Source organism: Mobula hypostoma, chromosome 2, assembly GCF_963921235.1.
Source record: "Mobula hypostoma chromosome 2, sMobHyp1.1, whole genome shotgun sequence".
Taxonomy (NCBI): domain Eukaryota; kingdom Metazoa; phylum Chordata; class Chondrichthyes; order Myliobatiformes; family Myliobatidae; genus Mobula; species Mobula hypostoma.
Window position 1 is genome coordinate 205,367,872 of NC_086098.1, and position 20,611 is coordinate 205,388,482.

Sequence of the window (20,611 nt, forward strand, 5' to 3'; positions counted from 1 at the left end):
CCCGGAACTTCCGGGAGTCTCCTGCATTTTAATAGTGGCTCCCTGATGCCCGCAAATTATATACAATATCACGGAAATCAATTTTTTTGAGAGCGAGCGAGAGAAAACAAGAGAGAGCGTGAGAGCGACCACGAGAGAGAGCGCGCGCACGAGAGACAGTGAGAGAGAAAGCGAGAGCACGCGAGCAAGAGCGAAGGCAAGCAAGCGCGCGAGCGACAGAGAGAGAGAGAGAGAGAGAGAGAGAGAGAGAGAGAGCGCCATGGCTGAGTGTTCCAAAAAAAATATAAAACGTACGTCACCCCAGACTACACTCAAGTGTACCCCTGCCTAATAGGGGTCAAAAATAATGACAGTGTTGCTCACTGCACTGTTTGCAACAATGACTTTTCTATTGCCCATGGTGGGTTAAGACTGTAAAAGACATGTTGAGGTGAGTTTAACAGGTGTCATTCGTTCATTAGCATAGCCAACGTTATTTAAACTAGCTGGCTGGCTGCTAAGGAGCTACTCTATTGCAGACATCCCACCTCTCCCGGGAGTCTCCCGCAAATTGATGGTGCTACCTCCCTGAAATGAGTTTTTGCAGGGTGGGATGTCTGTTTATGGATCGAAAATTAATCACATTTCTACCAAAGACAACACATCTTGTCGGCCATATTACCAAAAAGAAAGTAGCAGTTCCCACCCCTACCATCCACTCTCAACTGTACTGTTTGTTACTTATCAGTCATTGACAATTGGTGAATGATTATACATCAAATCAAGTTTAAATATCATTCAAACCATAGATATAGATACAGCTGAACAAGACAGCATTCCTCTGGGGCCAAAGTGCAAAATATTCAAAATAGCAAGCAAACATTCAAAAATAGCAACTAACATAAATTCAAAACATCGAGGGAAGAAGCATATATACTCGAGCAACAATGTCCAGCAATTGATGGTACAGTCTCCCAGTGTAGAGACACATGCAATCCAGCCTGCCATTCCACCACTCAACCACAGGAGGGCAGTACTGAATGGAGAGGCCAGGCTCTAGACGAGTTCAACCATGCTGTGGCATTTCTGCGTCTCTCACCTGGTCCACAGCAGCAGATACACCTGAGGCTTGAGGCCTAGTTCTCGCTAAAGCTGAGGTTACACAACTCCCATGTCGACTGTCCCTCCACCAGACAATGGTATCAGGCTTGCGGCAACTTACGTTATCACTGACCATCAGAGTCTTGCGATCGCAAGTGAAATGTCCTAGACAATCTCCCATGGTTATACTACACCAACTCGCATGCTTCAGAATAGCAGGCAACAACACAGTCTGCAGCCACGTTAGCTCCTCTGTACCCAAACCGGCTCCTCCAATATCCCAATGGGCTCCTCCGATATCCCGACTAGCTCCTTTTGACACCTCGGCTGACCCATTCACCATCTCGGTCGACACCTCAGCCAGCTATGCTGCTGACACCAGTTCAGCTACTCTGATCAACGAGCAGCTCACTGATGGAGGAGCCCTGCAGTATCCAATGTTCTTGAAGTAGAATTGTCTTTGGGTCGTAAAAAGAATTGCAAAGAGAAAAGCACCTTTGGTTTGGCCCCTGAAAGGCCACTGCATTTGCACGTACCACAATCTTACCGGAAATATAATATATAAGGCACCTCATTACTATTTAGATTAGTTTGAGACTGTACTTAAAAAAAAATTCACAGGAAACTGGAGCATCAACTGCATCCACATGCAGATCCTTGAGTAGGTCAAGGAACTACAGAGTTAAAATTAATTCCTAAACTTAGACAATGCTGACTAACGAGAGAAAAAAAAGTAAGGTTGCAAACCTTCTTTATGTTAATATACTAAATTTTAAAAATATACACTGCAGTGATAGCAAACTAATTTTGACTCTACACCTGGAACTATTATCATTATTACATCAAAATCATATGTTCTGTTGGAGTAGTTACCATAATTTTAATGAGCTTAAAAATCCTTTTGCCTGAAGCTACCAACTTCGTTGAATTTCAGGGAGCTTCAGGAAACTGGAAAAAACAAATATATTTTATTCTGTTTTTAAAATTCACTATTTTGTGTGCTATTAAGTATCTAGCTTTTATCTGACAGCAGGTTTACTTTAGAGAAGACAATTAGATGGTAATTGCTTTTCATCTTGGAAGCTCAATGGTTTGAAAAGACAGTCATCATCAATAATTTTCCCAAGAGCAGAACATCCATTCAAACCACAAAAGATTAACATCACTCCCTCTGAAGGAGACAACGCTTCTTAACTAAACCTAGGGAACACAAGTCGCAGTTCAATGAAGTTACCATTGAGACAATCAGAAAATTGTACATTCCAGCCACTGCTGGGAATTGGCGTCAGATTCCTGACTAAAAATTTGGTGCAGTTTTGCTGGGGTGCTGCAGTGCTGAATGGCAGAATCTTTTGATACAATATTAGCGAGGACCCCATCTGTTGTCTCAGCTAAGTCCTGATTTGTATCTATCCCAATAATGCTACTAAAATTGTAAATGGATAATCTCAATGCTGTCCATTAGACTCAGTCCAACAAATCTGTTGTCTGCATTTATCTGAATTACTCCAGTGATGACATTTCACTGAAACATCCTGATTCTAGGAAATGTTGCTATGTAAATGAACATTATTCTTGTAAGTATGATTTCTGGGGGTTACAAAAACACATTTCCATCCAAACATCCCCATGCAAACCTGGCAGCATGAAAGATTGTGAACACACGTGCCCTTGGATGGAGCAGGTTTCCTTTACTAGCCAATTTAATAGTTTGTTACATCTGTACAAATGATCAATATATCAGAGTAGGGGGATAGGAGTTTGAGGGAGGGTAAAAGGATGGCAGCTGGGAGAGGGGGCAGATGATTAAAAAGTGAAGGAAATAGGAGATCAAAGGGAGTGAAAGAAACACTATAGATTGTGAGGGAACCAAGGGATGAGGTTGGGAGTTGTGGAGGGAAATTGTGAGGCAAGTATAATATGAGAATAAAGGGTGGGCAGATGAGAGGTGGAGGATAGGATTTTTTTTGTCCGGCCTTTAAAAACCTGAAGTAATTCTCATTTCCATACCAAGCACATCCCCTGAAAGCTAAACAGCATGAAATTTGGTTAACATTACACAGTCATTCTTTCATCAGCCATGCAAACGTTGAATCTAAACTTGAAATTCACTATCCAACCACCTGTTACCACTCTCAATGTCACATCAGCTCCAACAGCTCTCACCCAGAAATCCTTGTTTTCCAGACAGCTAGTGAGAATTATCAAAGCATGCTAAAGTTTTGAGGCTCTGCTCACTACATCACATTAATTGACTTCACCACCATCCATGAAACAATGTAGACCTGACAAAAATGTTTGCGCTACTTGCATTGCCTCAGATAGTCACCAAACTGCATTGGTCGAAATCAGCCTGAGACAAATGCTTCAAGTACCCGACATATCCATTTATTGGGTCACATTTTTGATGGGATACAAGACAGCACAAGATTAACCATGGAACTATCAATGGTATGCAGGTATTGCCTTAAAGAACAGGAGTTCGTTCCGATTGATTACCCTCATAATTTGAAATAAAACTCATGCAGCTGCAATCAGAAAGAGATTTCTGGAAACGCTCAGCAACTCAAGGGAAATTTATGGAAGAATCCCTTCTGATAGTAGATCGCTGAACCAAAACCTCAGCCCTGCTCCTCTCCTCTAGAGTGCTGAAAGAATTGACAAATATTTATAATATTTTCTGTAGGAACACTTAACTGTTTGTTACGAGAAGGTCAAATGGAAACCCACCAATGCAAATCAGAGATATCCTGCTTGTCCAATTATCTCCCACTTAAATAAGTGGGCACCATTATGCTGCCTGCATTGGAGCAGTGTGACTTATAGAGGGAGAAGTTGTAATTCATGGGTTTCAACACCTCTTGTGGTAATTGCTGTGCTCATACTTCCCCAGTGGAGTGGAAATGATTTTTCAGGCAAGGGATAACTCCAATAATTATAGGCCAGTTAACCTAAAGTAAATAATGGTGAATCTTTGAGAGTTAATAACCTGGGACAAAATGAATTGGTATTTAGAAAATATAGGCCAATGATTGAAAGTCAATGTAGATACGTGAAAGACAAATCATGTCTGACTAGCATAATCGAGATCTTTGAAGAAGTAATGGAGAGGGTTGATTAGGGTCATGTGGTTGATGAGAATATGTACTTTCAAAAGACATTTCTTTGATAAAATAGCACATAATAGACTCATTAGGAAAATTAATGCCACTACATTAAAAGGCTGCTTGGCTATGGGACAGAAATCAGAGAGAGTTGTGGTGAACAGCCAATTTTCACTCCAGTGGCAAGTGTGGAATGATATTCATTTGCGGGGGGGGGCGGCGGGGGGGGAGGTAAGCATTTGGACTTAACCGCCTGGACATGTGCATAAAAAGGGATAATTACAGCATTTGTATATGACAACAAGCTTGTAAATCTTGCAATAAATATAGAGGAGGAGGGAAAACGACTCCAGTTGAGTATTCACAATGATGAAGCAGCCAAACTTGTTAGGAGTTAATATTCGATACACATAAGTGTAAAATAATTTTGAGAGAGAATATGGAACAAATATTACAATTTAAAGAAAGTTCAAGAGAAGTGAACATAGTACAGTCTTTGAGGGTGGCAGTGATCCTCAGCTTTAATGACATAGGTATCAAGTGTAGATGCTCTGCCTTTAATGTTCTGCCTTTCAAAAGCATTGTTGTGGCTCCAGATATAGCACTGCATTCATTTCTAGACATTATTCATTATAAAGGACGTCTGGGTCACAGAGAAAATACTGAGGAGATTTAATTGAATTGTGCTAAAGATGAAAAACTTCAGTTAAATGGGCAGACTGAAGAGACTGGAATTGTTCACCTTGGTGAAAGTCAACGAAAAACTGAGAGTTGTAAAAGTCTCTTAAGTGTTTTGATAGAATATATCAGTTACTTCTGATAGTTTACTCAGTAATCACAAACTTCAGGAAACTAGCAAAACCTGAGGTGATACAGGTGTCCCCCGCTTTTCGAACGTTCGCTTTACGAAACCTCGCTGTTATGAAACACCTACATTATTTACCTGTTTTCGCTAACAGGTGTTTTCACTGTTACGAGAAAAGGCAGCGCGCATCCCAAGCAGCCAAGCTCCTCCCCGGAACTGCATTCTAGCCGGCATTGCTTAAACACGTGCCTGTGAGCAGCCGTTAGCAAGATGAGTTCTAAGGTATCGGAAAAGCCTAAAAGAGCTCGTAAGGGTGTTACACTTAGTATTAAACTAGGCATAATTAAGCGTTTCGATCGTGGTGAATGAAGTAAGGACAAAGTGAGTTTGGCTTGTGGAAGCTGACAAAGATGATGTTGAGGAGGTTTTTAGCATCCCATGACCAAGAAATGATAGATGAAGAGCTGATGCAATTGGAAGAGGAAAGGATAACAATCAAAACCAAATACAGTAGCGAACAGACCGAAAGTAAAGTCGTCCAGGAACTGAACATGAAGCAACTGCGTGAGATTTTCGCTGCAACGATTGCAGAAAAGTACGACTTTAATTTTGAAAGGGTACATAGGTTTAGGGTATACTTGCAAGATGGTTTGAGTGCTTACAAAGAACTGTATGAAGAAAAATGCACAAGGCTAAGCAGTCAAGCATACTGTCATTTTTCAAGCCTTCCACATCAGCCACAGCAGACGATGTAACTTGACCTTCGACATCAAGGCAGGCAGACATAGAAGAAGATGATCTGCCTGCCCTGATGGAAACAGACGACGATAAGATGACACCCCAGTGTCCCACTACTCCAACCTCCGGGCCATGGACCGATACATTGCCGCGGAGAATGTAGCAGTAGCCAGGACACACCCAAAACATCTTTAAGAAAAAAGCCGAAATAAACAAGCTAATTAATTAGGTGCTGCCCAGCACGTAAATGTCAGCCCAGATCAGAGATGATTTTTGATTGCATCGCCTCTGTTCTGGGCCGACATTTACGTGCCAGGCGGCACCTAATTAATTAGCTTGTTTATTTCGGCTTTTTTCTTAAAGATGTGCTAGGTGCTTCCTGCCTGCCGCTGTAGCACTGCATTCTTCGCGAATCGGTATCAGTCCGCTGCCCGGGGGTTGGGGACCACTGCACCACCCCAACCTCCGACGACTCATCCTAACACACCATCATCAGTATGCTCGGCGCTGTTTTCCCGATTTCAGTAAGTGATAATACACTGTACATACATTATTTCTACTTTTTATAGGCTGTATATTTTTATGTGTTATTTGGTATGATTTGGCAGCTTCATAGCTTAATGGTTACTGGAGAGAGTGTTTTTCCGAGAGCGCTTGCGTGAGATTTTCGCTACGGAGAACAGTGCGGCAATGATTGTAGAGAAGTATTTCTGCTTTATATAGGCTGTGTATTTATCATATCATTCCTGCTTTTACTATATGTTACTGTTATTTTAGGTTTTATGTGTTATTTGGCATGATTTGGTAGGTTATTTTTGGGTCTGCGAACGCTCACAAACTTTTCCCACATAAATAAATGGTAATTGCTTCTTCACTTTATGACATTCTGGCTTACAAACCGTTTCATAGGAATGCTCTACCTTCGGATGGTGGGAGAAACCTGGTATGTACTTCGATAAATGTACTTTGAACTTGATATGTTATGCAAGGAGCTGGTAATATGCTGATGGGTCTGAAATAAATTTCTTTATTGGTTTCATCAAGGAAATTATTAAATAGGTGAAACACTTAGTTGACTATAAGGAAAAGATGGGCACACTAATTACTGTCTAGCCCTTTCAAAGAGCTAAAATGAACATTGTAGATTGAATAGCCATTTTTTTTTTACAGAAGAGTATTGCTACTCATTCAAAAAGTTAATTCCATATTGAACCCTACATGTGAAAACATTCACCTTAGTTCCCCTCCAACTCCTTACTGAGCTACATTTTGCATACCTTGACGTGTCCCTTGCCTCAACTTCACTCCTACATGATTCCTGCACCCAGGGTAATCTTATGCAACCATGCAGGTCAAGCGAAGTTCCAGAGCTGGGTACAGTGGCTATCACAGGAGGTACAATGAATGTGGGTGGTAAGCAGGCTCACGAGTTTGAGCCTGAGGTCTGACCCAGAATTACTCTGACAACCTTCTGACAGCTCATTCTGTCAAAGGCCTTTTTAGCTATTTTTAAATCCCATGCATAATCAATTACATTTAAAAGCAGTTGAAGTAAATTTAAATGATAGAAAGGTTACAAATTAATAAACTGTAGATAGATAGATACACATACTGTATATACACATTGTATACGTTTGTATTTAAGCTGCATTTGACTGATAAACTATAGCCTGATTTATGTGCTAGAATAAATAAAACCACTTAGCTTCATTTGCATTTCCATTCGGATCAGAAATCCTGTATTCAAATGAATCGGAGGCAACATGTATGCCAGCCTCAGCTTAGCATGATGAATTCAGTGACAGAGCAGTATATGAGATGTACTGTATTCCTGTCTGACCTTCAGTGCATTCATGATAACTTTGCATTGGCAAACATTAAACTTCTGTCTTAAAATTTTGGCTTCACCAATCACTTCACAAAGTTGAATTGTTCCATTTTATTCTGATCTTAGTAAACCACCTTGATATCTGCTTCCAGACTTGGGCATTTTCCCATGGTGACACAATTTGTCAATTGAAATTTTAAAAGTTTTGGCATTATTTTAATTGAGTATTTCAATTCACAAAACTCAGGATCCCATAGGTTCTCTTAACTAAGTTACCAACTTGCCTTCCCGTCTTCAAAGCTTTTTGAATATGTATTTCCAAATACCTATTCGTGTATTCCTTGATCTGTGTTTGAGCCCCTTATCTAAGAAAGATTCTTCTGGCATTGGAGACGGTCCAGAGGAGGTTCTGGGAATGAAGCAGTTAGCATTAAACAGCATTTGATGGCTCTGGGCCTGTACTCGCTGGAGTTTAGAAGAATGGTGGGGGGGGGGGGGGTCTTTTTCAAATCTAAAGGCCTAAATAGAGTGGGCACGGGGAAGATGTTTCTAATAGTGGGAGAGTCTAGGAAGCGCCAAATGGATGATTCAACTGTGCCTTCATTCCAGTTCATTCTACCTCAGAAGGTGGCTTTCAGTCAATCTGACAAGTGGCTAGATATAGCCAATGCAGAGAAGGTTGGTTCTGACAAGTTCCCTGTTATAATGCTGTAAACCCGACCTTCAGTACTAGCCTCTCCTCTTGTCATATATTCCCAGCACAGCATATAGTGTGCATCTGACGAAGGGTAAAAATTACCCAGTTAAGTCTTCATTCATATCGTAAGACAAACCCAATTTATTCAATAACTGCTTTGTCAGCTTACTTTGAAGCATTAACCAGGCAATGGAACTGCTATTGGCAATGTTTTCTGGCAGCACTTTGTCACCAACAACCTACTGACTGATAATACTGTTAAAATTCGATCAAGAGTTTTGTGTCAGACCCACCCAGCATAAAATAAAATCGTTTTGGCTAATGGAGGTTAATCACCTCAGTTCTGGTACAAAGCTGCAGGAGAATCTCATACCAGTGTCAGACCCTTTAATTGCTTTAACCAATGACTTTTTCTTCACTGTTGTTGTATTTATAGTTAGTTGTATCTATTGCTGTCACTCTATTTAATAGGATTTATTATTGTCATGTCCAGTTTAATGCTTACTCTGTGAGTTTAATGTGAGCAAGGAATTTCATGGCAACCTGGTATAATGACAATAATCTGAATCTAAGGTTAAAGATGATTGCAATTTTCAATTCCATCTGCTGTTCCTTAGAGTACAACACAGTTAGTATGCCCATGTGTAGCAAGATTTGTACTGTTGTGCTGTGCTATCTCCAGTTGTTGTTTGCCACGTGAAGTATTCCTTGCCACATTTGTTGGCTTCTGAATGGTTTGATTAGTTCTGAGCGACTCATCTGCCTCCAATATGCTTGATGTTTACTGTTATTGTACTCCCAGGAGATGGTAACAGTTGTTGTGACATCTCATACACTAATCAGAATTAAACCTAGGCAAAAAGTGGAAAATGATATCAGTAGCACACAAGTAGGAGACAATAACTACCGAGGATGTTGGTATCTCCTCATGGAATTCAAAGGCATTACCATCACCATCATTAAATAAATTATTATGCTGCAGTGGAACAACTTGCCCTTGTTCCTTGACAGCACTTTTCTGCCTAAGTTCCAGAGCAGCAGTATTTTGTGTTATACGAACCTAGACCCGGAGCACTTTGCATTCCCTGAAATGAACACTAAGAATGCTGTCCACTCAACGGACAAAGCCTCTGGAGAACAGTACGTTCTTCGAATTTAGCACATGGGTGCCATGTATTAGTTCCTGGGAGAACTGTACATGATTTGATGAGGGTGTTGTGCTTTGTATAAAGTGTCGCTGAAGTTCAGTGAGCACAGGTCCTGGCAGAGTGCCTTAGTGCATTGGTGCATTAGTGCCTGGTTATCAGAGGAAGTCAAGTTGTGGAAGTTGAAGAAAGGTAAACGCTAAGATAATGTCCAGGCAAAGATGATTTACAGATAGTGTGCAGTCAGTCCAGAAAAGACAGCCTTTGAAGGGAGCTCTTTGAAGAGTGTAACTTCTCCTTCCACAGCAGGAGACGGGAGACATTTGGCATATCAAGTCAAAATAAATATTCAGATGAAGGCTTCTAGGGTGACACGTAGTATTGGTCAATTACTTTACTATTTCTGAAGTATTATTGGCCTTTAATGTGGAGATTCTATTGACTATTACTACTTGTATTATTGTAGTGTGACGATTGGTGACTGATAATGCAAATTAAGAATTTGAACAGACACAAGATTGCCAATTGGTCAGTATCTGGATTCAACTAGACTATTCTGTATAGAACTGGCAACGTTTATTGTTTGAGTTTCAAAACAGTGTGGTGACAGGGGCTATTTTGTTCTCCTTGTGCACACGTAAGTAAAGTGTGACTGAGGAAAGCATGTGAATTTTTAGAGTCCAGTTAATCAGCAATGACAATATGGTCAGAAAATTTTGTGACACCATTACATCTATTTTATATGATACAAGTACAATATACAATGAATTCCCCACTGTTAGAAAGAATCACCTTTACTTGACACTCCCATTCCCTGCAAGAATTGTGGTAATTAAAATTTCTCTGGTCTCCAGCAGTTTTCACCTCAGGATACTTTATAATTGGTGGTGGTAATCACAGAAGTTAAAAATAATCTGTGCTGCACCTTTATAAGCAGGATTATAAAGCCTATCAAAACTCCTGTGGCTGCAAAGACAAGTGGTTAAAGCAGAAAATAAGGCCTCAACATTGAATCGCCAAAACATACAGTAAGTTCATCTTGTGTAGGTTCGATGGCTCAGATCAAAAAGAGGACACAAGAAATCAAAATGTTATATTGGCTTCTGAAACGACAACACTCATTTTCAAAATGGCAGAGACAGGAAAAATTCAAAGGTAGTGTTTTTTTACAGCTGGATCTCACTCTCTGCCCTGTGAACCGTTACATATAGGTTGTAAAAGATCGATTTCTGTTCCATAACTTACAGATGAGGTTTTCCTGGTTCACACCCCATGAGGTTGCTCAGTTATCTCTTCAAGCTATGAACTGAAGTGGTTTTATGGATAAACATCTAGAGCATGGGTTTGCCTGGAGAAGTGTCTAAAAAAATCTTTTACCACAATTTCACCATTGGAGGGTTTACCAACTGAAATCAGAACATAGATTACTTATTTCAAGGGTTCTCAGGGAAGGATATGTAGACATTACGTATGTTGAATATACTGGAAATCACAGTACAACTGCATTGCTATGTGTTTGTATATTCGCTAAATATTGGCAGAGAGTTGGAGGAATTTACTTCCACTTGAACAGCTCAACAGTAATGCAGAAAAATACCACCCAAGCACTACTAAGGCCATAGAATAATATTATTCCAACATGTCCACATCAATTTTTGTTGAAGAGAAGATTACCAGTTCATTTTGCTCATTAATGTGTATGATCAGATAAGTCAGGACTGTAGAATCTACCATCAAAAAGCAGAAATGGAACCTTTCCTTGGTGTGAAATCCTGGCAGAATTGTAGAATCAGGATTGTGTTGATCATAACTGACATATTAGATTAGATTCAACTTTATTGTCATTGTGCCAAGTACAGATACAAAGCCAATGAAATGCATTTAGCATCTGACCAGAAATGCAAAGAATAGTGTTATTTACAAAATAACTGCGAATAAAAAAAGTGCTACAGCACACAAATATAAAAGTACTGAGACAGTACAATACGGATGCAATACTGCTTAGTGCTGTGATGAGAGGTTCAGCAGTGTTACAGCCTCAGGGAAGAAGCTCTTCCTGTGCCTGCTGGTGCAGGAGCGAAGGCTCCTGTAGCACCTACCAGATGGGAGGAGAGTAAAAAATCCATGGTTAGGGTGAGATGCATCCCTGACAATGCTTTTCTCCCTGCCCAGGCAGCATTTATGGTAGATGTTCTCAATGGTGGGCAGTTGGGTGCCGATAATCCGCTGGGCAGTTTTCACCACATGCTGGAGTGCTTTGCGGTCCGATACGGGACAATTGCCATACCACACTGAGATGCAGTTGGTGAGTATGCTCTCAATGGTACAGCGGTAAAAGTCCATCAGTATCCTGGGACAGAGATGAGAGGTGGTGAAAGTTGATGTTGTGTGGTAGCAGTACAGTGTAAGACAAAAGCATTATTATAATAAATAAATGATGCAGAAGACAAGTAATGAGGCAGAGTTGACGGACCATTCATAATGAAGGGGAAGAACCTGTTGCTCAAATAGAGTGTAAGTCTTCAGGCTCCAGTACGTTCTACCCAACAAAAAGATGCATGCCCCAGGTGGTGAGGGTCCTTAATGATGGATGCTGTCATCTCGAGGCACTGCTTCTGAAGATGACTTCAATGGTGGCGAGGGCTGCACCCATGTTTGTGCTCACTGAGATACAAGCCCCTGCAGCTTCTTCAATACTGCACATTAGAATTTGAGTACTAGGTGGTGATACAACATGTCAGAATGCTCTCCATTGTAGATCTGTGGAAATTTGCAGGTGTCCCTAATGACATACTCCAGTAAATCCCCTGAATCTCCATATGAAGTGAAGCCACGGCAGGCCTTCTTTGTCTGACAATGGACCGCACCATATTTACTTGACAGCCTCGTGATGTATTAGTATCAACAACCTTTTGATTTGTGCACAACATCCTGGGTCAGTAAAGATATCTGCATGCATACAGAACATAGAATAGTACAGCACAGCACAGGCCCTTCGGCCCACAATGTTGTGCCGACCCTCAAACCCTGCCTCCCATATAAGCCCCCACCTTAAATTCCTCCATATACCTGTCTAGTAGTCTCTTAAACTTCACTAGTGTATCTGCCTCCACCACTGACTCAGGCAGTGCATTCCACGCACCAACCACTCTCTGAGTAAAAAACCTTCCTCTAATATTTCCCTTGAATTTCCCACCCCTTACCTTAAAGCCACGTCCTCTTGTATTGAGCAGTGGTGCCCTGGGTAAGAGGCGCTGGCTATCCACTCTATCTACTCCTCTTATTATCTTGTACACCTCTATCATGTCTCCCCTCATCCTCCTTCTCGCCAAAGAGTAAAGCCCTAGCTCCCTTAATCTCTGATCATAATGCATACTCTCTAAACCAGGCAGCATCCTGGTAAATCTCCTCTGTACCCTTTCCAATGCTTCCACATCCTTCCTGTAGTGAGGCGACCAGAACTGGACACAGTACTCCAAGTGTGGCCTAACCAGAGTTTTATAGAGCTGCATCATTACATCGCGACTCTTAAACTCTATCCCTCGACTTATGAAAGCTAACACCCCATAAGCTTTCTTAACTACCCTATCTACCCGTGAGCAACTTTCAGGGATCTGTGGACATGTATCCCCAGATCCCTCTGCTCCTCCACACTACCAAGTATCCTGCTATTTACTTTGTACTCTGCCTTGGAGTTTGTCCTTCCAAAGTGTACCACCTCACACTTCTCCGGGTTGAACTCCATCTGCCATTTCTCAGCCCACTTCTGCATCCTATCAACGTCTCTCTGCAATCTTTGACAATCCTCCACTATCTACAACACCAGCAACCTTTGTGTCGTTGCAAACTTGCCAACCCACCCTTGTACCCCGACATCCAGGTCGTTAATAAAAATCATGAAAAGTAGAGGTCCCAGAACCGATCCTTGTGGGACACCACTAATTACAACCCTCCAATCCAAATTTACTCCCTCCACCACAACCTTCTGTTTTCTGCAGGCAAGCCAATTCTGAATCCACCTGGCCAAACTTCCCTGGATCCCATGCCTTCTGACTTTCTGAATAAGCCTACTGTGCTAAGGCCTTGTAGGACAAAATAGACCAGGGATACTCTAGCTTCATGATGAAGGAGGCAAAAAGTGGAATCAAGGGGGGGCCTTTTTCAGCTGGCTGCCAGTAACCAGTGGTATTTCTCAGGCGTCAGTGCTAGGACCGTTTCTTTTCACATAATATGTCAATAAATTGGATTATGGAATTGACGGAATTATGGCCAAGTTTGCACATGATACAAAGAAAGGTGAAGGGCAAATAGTGTTGTTGAGGTAGGAAGTTTGCAGAAGTACGTCAACAGATGAGAGGAATGGACAAAACAGTAGGAGATGGTGTTGGGAAGTGTATGGTCATGCACTTTGGTAAAAGGAATAAAGGCATGGACTATTTTCTAAATGGGAAGAAAATTAAGAAATCAGAGGTGCAAAGAGACTTGGGAGTGCTCATGCAGGATTCCCTAAAGGTTAATTTGCAGGTTGAATTGGTAGTAGGAAGGCAAATACAATGTCAGAAATCATTTTCAGAGAACTAGAATACAAAAGCAAGGCGTAATGCTGAGCCTTTATAAGGCTTTGGTTAGACCGCACTTGGAGCTTTGTGAGCAATAATGGGCTCATTATCTTAGGCTACGTCCACACTAGACCAGATAAATCCATAACCGAAGCTTTTTCTCTTCGTTTTGACCCTCCGTCCACATTGAACCCGAATACGAAAACGGAGCTTTTCAGAAACACTGTCCAGAGTGAATAAATCTGAAGACGCCTAATATTCGCTGTAGTATGTACGGGGTAACCGGCTATTTTTAAAACCGCTGTCATGACGTGCCGGAACAAATGGTGGTGGCAGTGCGGCATTTCATTGTTTTCTTGAATGCAACCTCCAACACCACAACAATACCTGACAATAGATGTGTAACAGCCTAATGTAACATTGTATGGAAATACAAGATAACACTGATGCAGACATGTTTTATACATTTAACAAGGTACTTTATTAATGTATTGCTTGTGCAAACATTCATTAGATGCAATTGTCACTTTTGCCCAGTAACTCGTTTTATTGCACACGTTAAATACAGCAAAATAATACAGAAAGACGTGGCAAAAGTAAAGGCAAACAAATGAGGTAACAGCGAATTTCGCTTTTACCCAGTAACAAGCCTTATTGCATTTAGTTGTAGCTGTCGTTCCTTTCTTCGGTGAAGAGACTACGGCTGTAGGAAATGTTTCTGGACAAACGCGCACCAAGTCTTTCATTTGGCAATTTCCTTTTAAGTTTTTCTAGTCTGTAACTGGACAAACGCACACCAAGTATATCGTTTCCTCTTCACTTGTTTTCTGTGTGTCCTGCGTATGCCCAGTAGGAGGATATTCGCCCAAATATCCGTTTTAATGTTGACAGAGGTATTTTCAAAAATGCCTAGTGTGGACGTCTGTCAATTTTACGTGAAACTGGTGTTTTCAAAATTATCCGGTCTAGTGTGGACGTAGCCTTAGGAGGACCTGCTGAATACTGGATAGATGATACAGTTGTACTTTCCGGATGGTTAGAGATGGAACGTGAAGATTGCCTACCATATTACATTGGGGCAATCATTATGTCCCCTATTCGGTTAAATAAAGCCTGTTATAGAGGCAATCCCACTATCCATAGCACCATACAGATGTGGAGACAAATGGGGAAGCATTTGAAACTCAGAACATTATCTTTTCTTGTACCTATATCAGCGAACCCCTCTTTTACCCCCTGATGTCTAGATGGGGCCTTTGATGCATGGCGAGGATTTGGGATACGCAGCGTTGGAGACTTATCCACACAAGGGATTTTTGTGTCATTTCAGCAGCACCAGGACAAATTTAGATTGCAAAAGAGTCATTTTTTCAGGTATCTCCAGCTAAGACACTATATAAGATCACATCTTTCTGGTTTTGAGACGGCGGAATCTGATAAATTAGATAATCATTTAAGATCATGTTTAGGGACAGAACACATCATCGCCTATCTGTACGATGCCATACAAAAGAAGTGTCATACAACGATGGATAATATTAAAAAAGAGTGGAGAAAGGAGTTGGGTACAGAGATGGAGGAGGTTGTATGGAATGAGGCTTTGGAGTATGTTAACTCCTGTTCCATCAATGCCAGGCATTGTTTAATACAATTTAAAATCCTACATAGACTACGTTACTCAAAAGTAAGTATTCGCAAAATATTCCCAGAGGTGTCCCCAATGTGTGAGAAATGCAAGTCCTCGGAGGCAAATTTGTTACATAGTTATGCTTTATGTCCCAGGATACAAGAGTATTGGAAGCAAATATTTGAGGTCCTATCAAAGGTACTAAGGGTTCAGATAATACCAGACCCTATTTTAATTATTTTTGGAACTTCTGCAAGGTCAAATAAATTCCAGGCTACCCAGCAACAACTCCTGACCTATGGCATACTTAATGGAAAGAAACTCATACTGACTGACTGGCTGGCTGGCTGCATTAATGGATACTCTGCATCTAGAGAGGATAAGATACGTTATCAAGGACAGACTCAAGGAATTTGAAAAAACCTGGCAACCATTACTGTTGTATTTAGAAGGGACCGACAGCTGAACCAAGTGTGGGGGGCAGTAGGACCTAAACAGCACATACGAGAGGGGTGAGGGGAGGGTAGGGCTGGGAAAGGGAAAGCAGACAGGGTGGTAGGGTTTCCTTTGCTTTTTGCTTGTTCACTATACATACATCCGTTTGAATTTCATTATGTTGTTATAAGAAAGAAAAGGAAAAAGAAGCATTGTACTTTAGGACATTGTCGGTTGTGGTTAAGCTGATGTTGCTTCACAATAAAAACATTTGAAAACAAAATAAAAAGGACCTGCTGGCATCAGAGAGGGTCCAGGGGAGGTTTGTGAGAATGGTTCCAGGAATTAAAGGGTTAATGTATGAGGAGCATTTTGTGGCTCTGGATCTGTAGTCACTGGAGTTTAGAATAGGGACATATTGAAACCTATCAAATGCTGGAAGGTCTAGATAGAGAGGATGTAGGGAAGTTGTTTCCTATAGTGGGGCAGTCTTGGATTAGGGGGCACAGCCTCAGAATAGAGGGACCTCTCTTTAGAACAGCGATGAGGAGGAATTTCTTTAGCCAGAAGGTGGTGATTCTGCGGAATTCATTGCCACAGATTGCTGTGGAAGCCAAGTCAATGGGTATATTTAAAGTAGAGGTTCATTGGCTCTTAATTAGTAAGGGCATCACAGGTTACAGGCAGAAGGCAAGAAACTAGGTTTGAGAGTGATTAATAAATCAGCCATGATGAAATGGTGGAGCAGATTCGACAAGCTGAATGACTTAATTCTGCTATGTCTTATGATCTTAGAGATCTTTTCTTAACTAGCTTTTTCTTTAAATACTATGCTAAACTACACCTTTCAGCAGGTTTTACTCTGGCAGAGCTGTTAATGTATCAATGTGATCACACAAGGTTGGGCTTGGTGTGCTCTAACTTTGAGAGGAAACTGCTGAAGCAAAAGACAAAGTTTCTAGGGGAATGTTTAAGTCATCACACAAATATGCAAGCATAAGACTCATATAGTATGTATTAACACTGTGTGTATTAACACTCAACATAGAACAGTAGGCCCTATGGCCTACCATGCCCATGCTGATCACAAAGCCAAGTTAAGTTAATGCCATCTGCCTGAATACAGCATATCCCTCAATTTCCTGCCTGTGCCTGAGTCTATCTGAATACCTTTTACACACTGTTATTGTATCTGTTTCCACCACCTCCAACTCTTTGTGTAAAAAAACTTGTCTCTGACATCTCCTTTAAGCTATGCCCTCTGGTATTTGACATTTCCAGCCAAGAAAAAGTTCTCTGACTATCTACCCTGCCTATGCTTCCCATCATCTAGCTTTATTTGTCACACGTAAATCAAAACAAATAATGTAATCCATCATTTGCTTCAATGACCAACACAGTTGAAGGATGTACTGGGGCAGGCAGCCTGAAAGTGTCACCGTGCTTCTGGAGTCAACAGGTTATGCCCATAACACACTAACTTTTACTAATCCACATGTCTTTGGAATCTGGACAGAAACCAGAACACTTGGAGGAAACCTGGTCACTGGGAGAATGTTCAACCTCCTCAGACAGTGAAAGGAATTGAACCCAGATCTCTGGTACTGTGTGTTACACTAACCACTGTGTTGGTATTTCTATCAGGTCACAGCTCATCCTCTGATAGTCTAAACAAAACAATCCAAGTTTTCCCATTTTCTCCTTCTAGATAATACTTTTTAATCCACGCAAGATCTTTGATAAATGTTTTCTGTAGCCTGAGTGCTCTTCTGATCTCACTGCCATCATGGTGGATTACATTGGTGTGTCTACTCTTGTATGAATGCTGTTCAACTTTCCAACCTACAAACTCTGCACTATTACATTTGGTGGTGGCAATGCCTTTATAGCAACGGTAGTTACACAACAAGGAGAACTTCAACTACTCCGCAGGATATAAAATCATCAGAATGAAAGATCAGTGCTTCTCAAATAAAATGTTGCTTCTGAAATAGAGGCAAGACTGAGTCCTTTGTGAAACCACTTGAAAGACGTCATGATTTGCAGTCTACAGTGGGTCAGCACTAATTAAATTTGCTCAGGACAGAAGCAAGACAGGCAGACTTCCCAATCTCACAGTGTGGCTAACTCTGTGCCCAAGGATCACATGTGATCTAAAAATGAACTATGCAACACCTTCATCATCACGGCCAGTGTTGGTGAACTGAGAGTGAAAGAGAGGCAGATCAGATGACACAGTAGAGACAAACTATTAGGAGAGTCATTTCCAAAGGGGAAAAACCAGAAAGCAGGCGTTTCAATCTCAAGTTTCAAACAGCAGGTATGCTACTTTCATTTTTTTGAATTTGCAGCTTTAGCTTTGATGTTTATGAAAGTTTCAGCGCAAGGAGCAGTTGCTATTTGTAGAATTTGTAGTGCATTTATCTAAATTAGTTTTTGTTTATCTCTTCCGTGCCTCAAAAACGTGATTTACTAATAAATATCACTTACAAGCTCATTCAAGCTTAGTCTCATAGATTTTACAACTTAAATAATTATCTCTTTTCACCAAGAAGAAAGGATTTAAATCGCAAGTTTGAGATGTTTAAGTCTTCTCCAAATCTCAAGCACTATCTTGGCTGACACTTCAATCCAGCACCAAGCAAGTGCTGCATTGTAACAGGTTCCACATTTTGATCAAACTTTAATGCAGCACCTTATCTGCTTGTAAAAGTCAGTAAAAATATTTCAGAGAAGGCATTTTTCTGTTATGAGAAGTTTTCCATCAAGCAACACAACCAACCAATGTTAAATGCATGGTAGAACAACAAGGCAGAAAAACATGTCTGTGATAGGATGCACACCTAATTACCAATTATTTTTAAAAATTGCATTTAGAGACAGATGAAAAATAAGATTCAGACCACTCCTGTGGAGGGAAAGATAAAAAGGGGGCAATACTCTCAAATATCTAAATTTGATATGAAGTCCCAAGGGCAGTAACGCATCCAGATGGGAGATGTAATGCTGTTCCTCAAACTTATGTCAGGTACCTTGGAGCAATGTAGGAGATCAAGAAAAGAGGTGCCAGAATGAGAGTTGGATAATGAATATAAGCAAAAGATGACTGTTTTATTGCATCTCCATTCTACCTTGATGACTGAATGGAGATGATCACTGAATTCAATAAACTAAACTGAATGAAGTGTCTGTGAATTGCGGTTTCACCTAGACAGACATCTTGGGTCTCTGGACCATGAGAAGCTAATCAGTAAAAGGACAAGTGCTGTGGCTGCCAGGTAAGATCCACATCAAAGCGCATGACCATACACTTACTGACACTGTATTCTATTGGCCACTTCTTTGCCTATTCTCCTAATCTGACTAAGTCTCCGCTGCTTCCTTAACTCTACTTGTCCCTCCACCTATGTTTATATCATCAGAAAACTTGAAGCCATCAAATCCATCATCCAAATCATTGACATACAACATAAAAAGAAGTGGTCCCAAAACTGACCTCTGAAGAACACCACCAGTCACCGGCAGGCAATCAGAGAAGGTTCCCTTTATTCCCACTCTTTGCCTCCTGTAATTCTGCCAATGGTTTATCCATGCTGGTACTTTTCCTGTAATACCATGGACACTTATCTTGCTAAGCTATCTCTTGTGTGGCATCTTGTCAAAGGCCTTCTCAAAGTCCAAATATACAACATCCACTGATTCTCCTTTGTCTATGCTGCTTGTTATTTCCTCAAAGAATTCCAACAGATTTGTCAGGCATGATTTGTCATCCTTAACAATCTAATCTAACATCTTCCCAATCACTGAAGTCAGGCTAATTGGCCTATAATTTCCCCTTTTCTGTTTCCTTTTTTCTTAAAGAGTGGAGTGACATTTTCAATTTTCCAGGCCTCTGGAATCATTCCACAATCCAGTGATTCTTGAAAGATCACTACTAATGCCTCAACAATCTCTTCAGCTACCTCTTTTAGAATCCTGGGGTGAAGTCCATCTGGTCCAGGTGACTTATCTACCTTCAGATCTTTAGGCTTCCCAAGCACCTTCTCCCTAGTGATAACAACTGAACTCACATCTGTCCCATGACACTCGTCAATTTCCAGCATACTGCTTGTGACTTCCGCAGTGAAGACTGATGCAAGATACATATTCAGTTCATCTGCTATTTCCTTGTCCACAATTACTATCTCTCCTGCATCATTTTCCATTGATCTGATATCTACTCTTTTACTCTTTATATACAGTATCTGGAAGAAAACTTTTGGTATCCTCTTTGACGTTGTTGGCTAGCTTACCTTCATATTTTATCATGTCCCTCCTTATGGCTTTTTTAGTTGCTTTCTGTAGGTTTTTAAAAGCTTCGCAATCCTTTAACTTCCCACTACTTTTTGCTCTATTATATGCCTACTCTTTTGCTTTTATGTTGACTTTGACTTTTCTTGTCAGCCACTGTTGTCTCATCCTCCCTTACAGATACTTCCTTCATCTTTGGGCTATATCTTTCTGCCGCTACCGAATTTCCCCCAGAAATACCAAACATTGCGATTCTGCCATCATCCCTGCTATTGTCCCCTTCCAATCAACTTTGGCCAGCTG

General features: G+C 40.9%; 1 protein-coding gene across 1 annotated transcript in view; it reads right to left on the reverse strand.

Moving 5' to 3' along the window:
• Positions 1-20,611, reverse strand: part of LOC134342830 (cadherin-4-like) — a 781,531-nt gene that overhangs the window by 198,392 nt on the left and 562,528 nt on the right. The gene's annotated exons all lie outside the window — the stretch shown is intronic.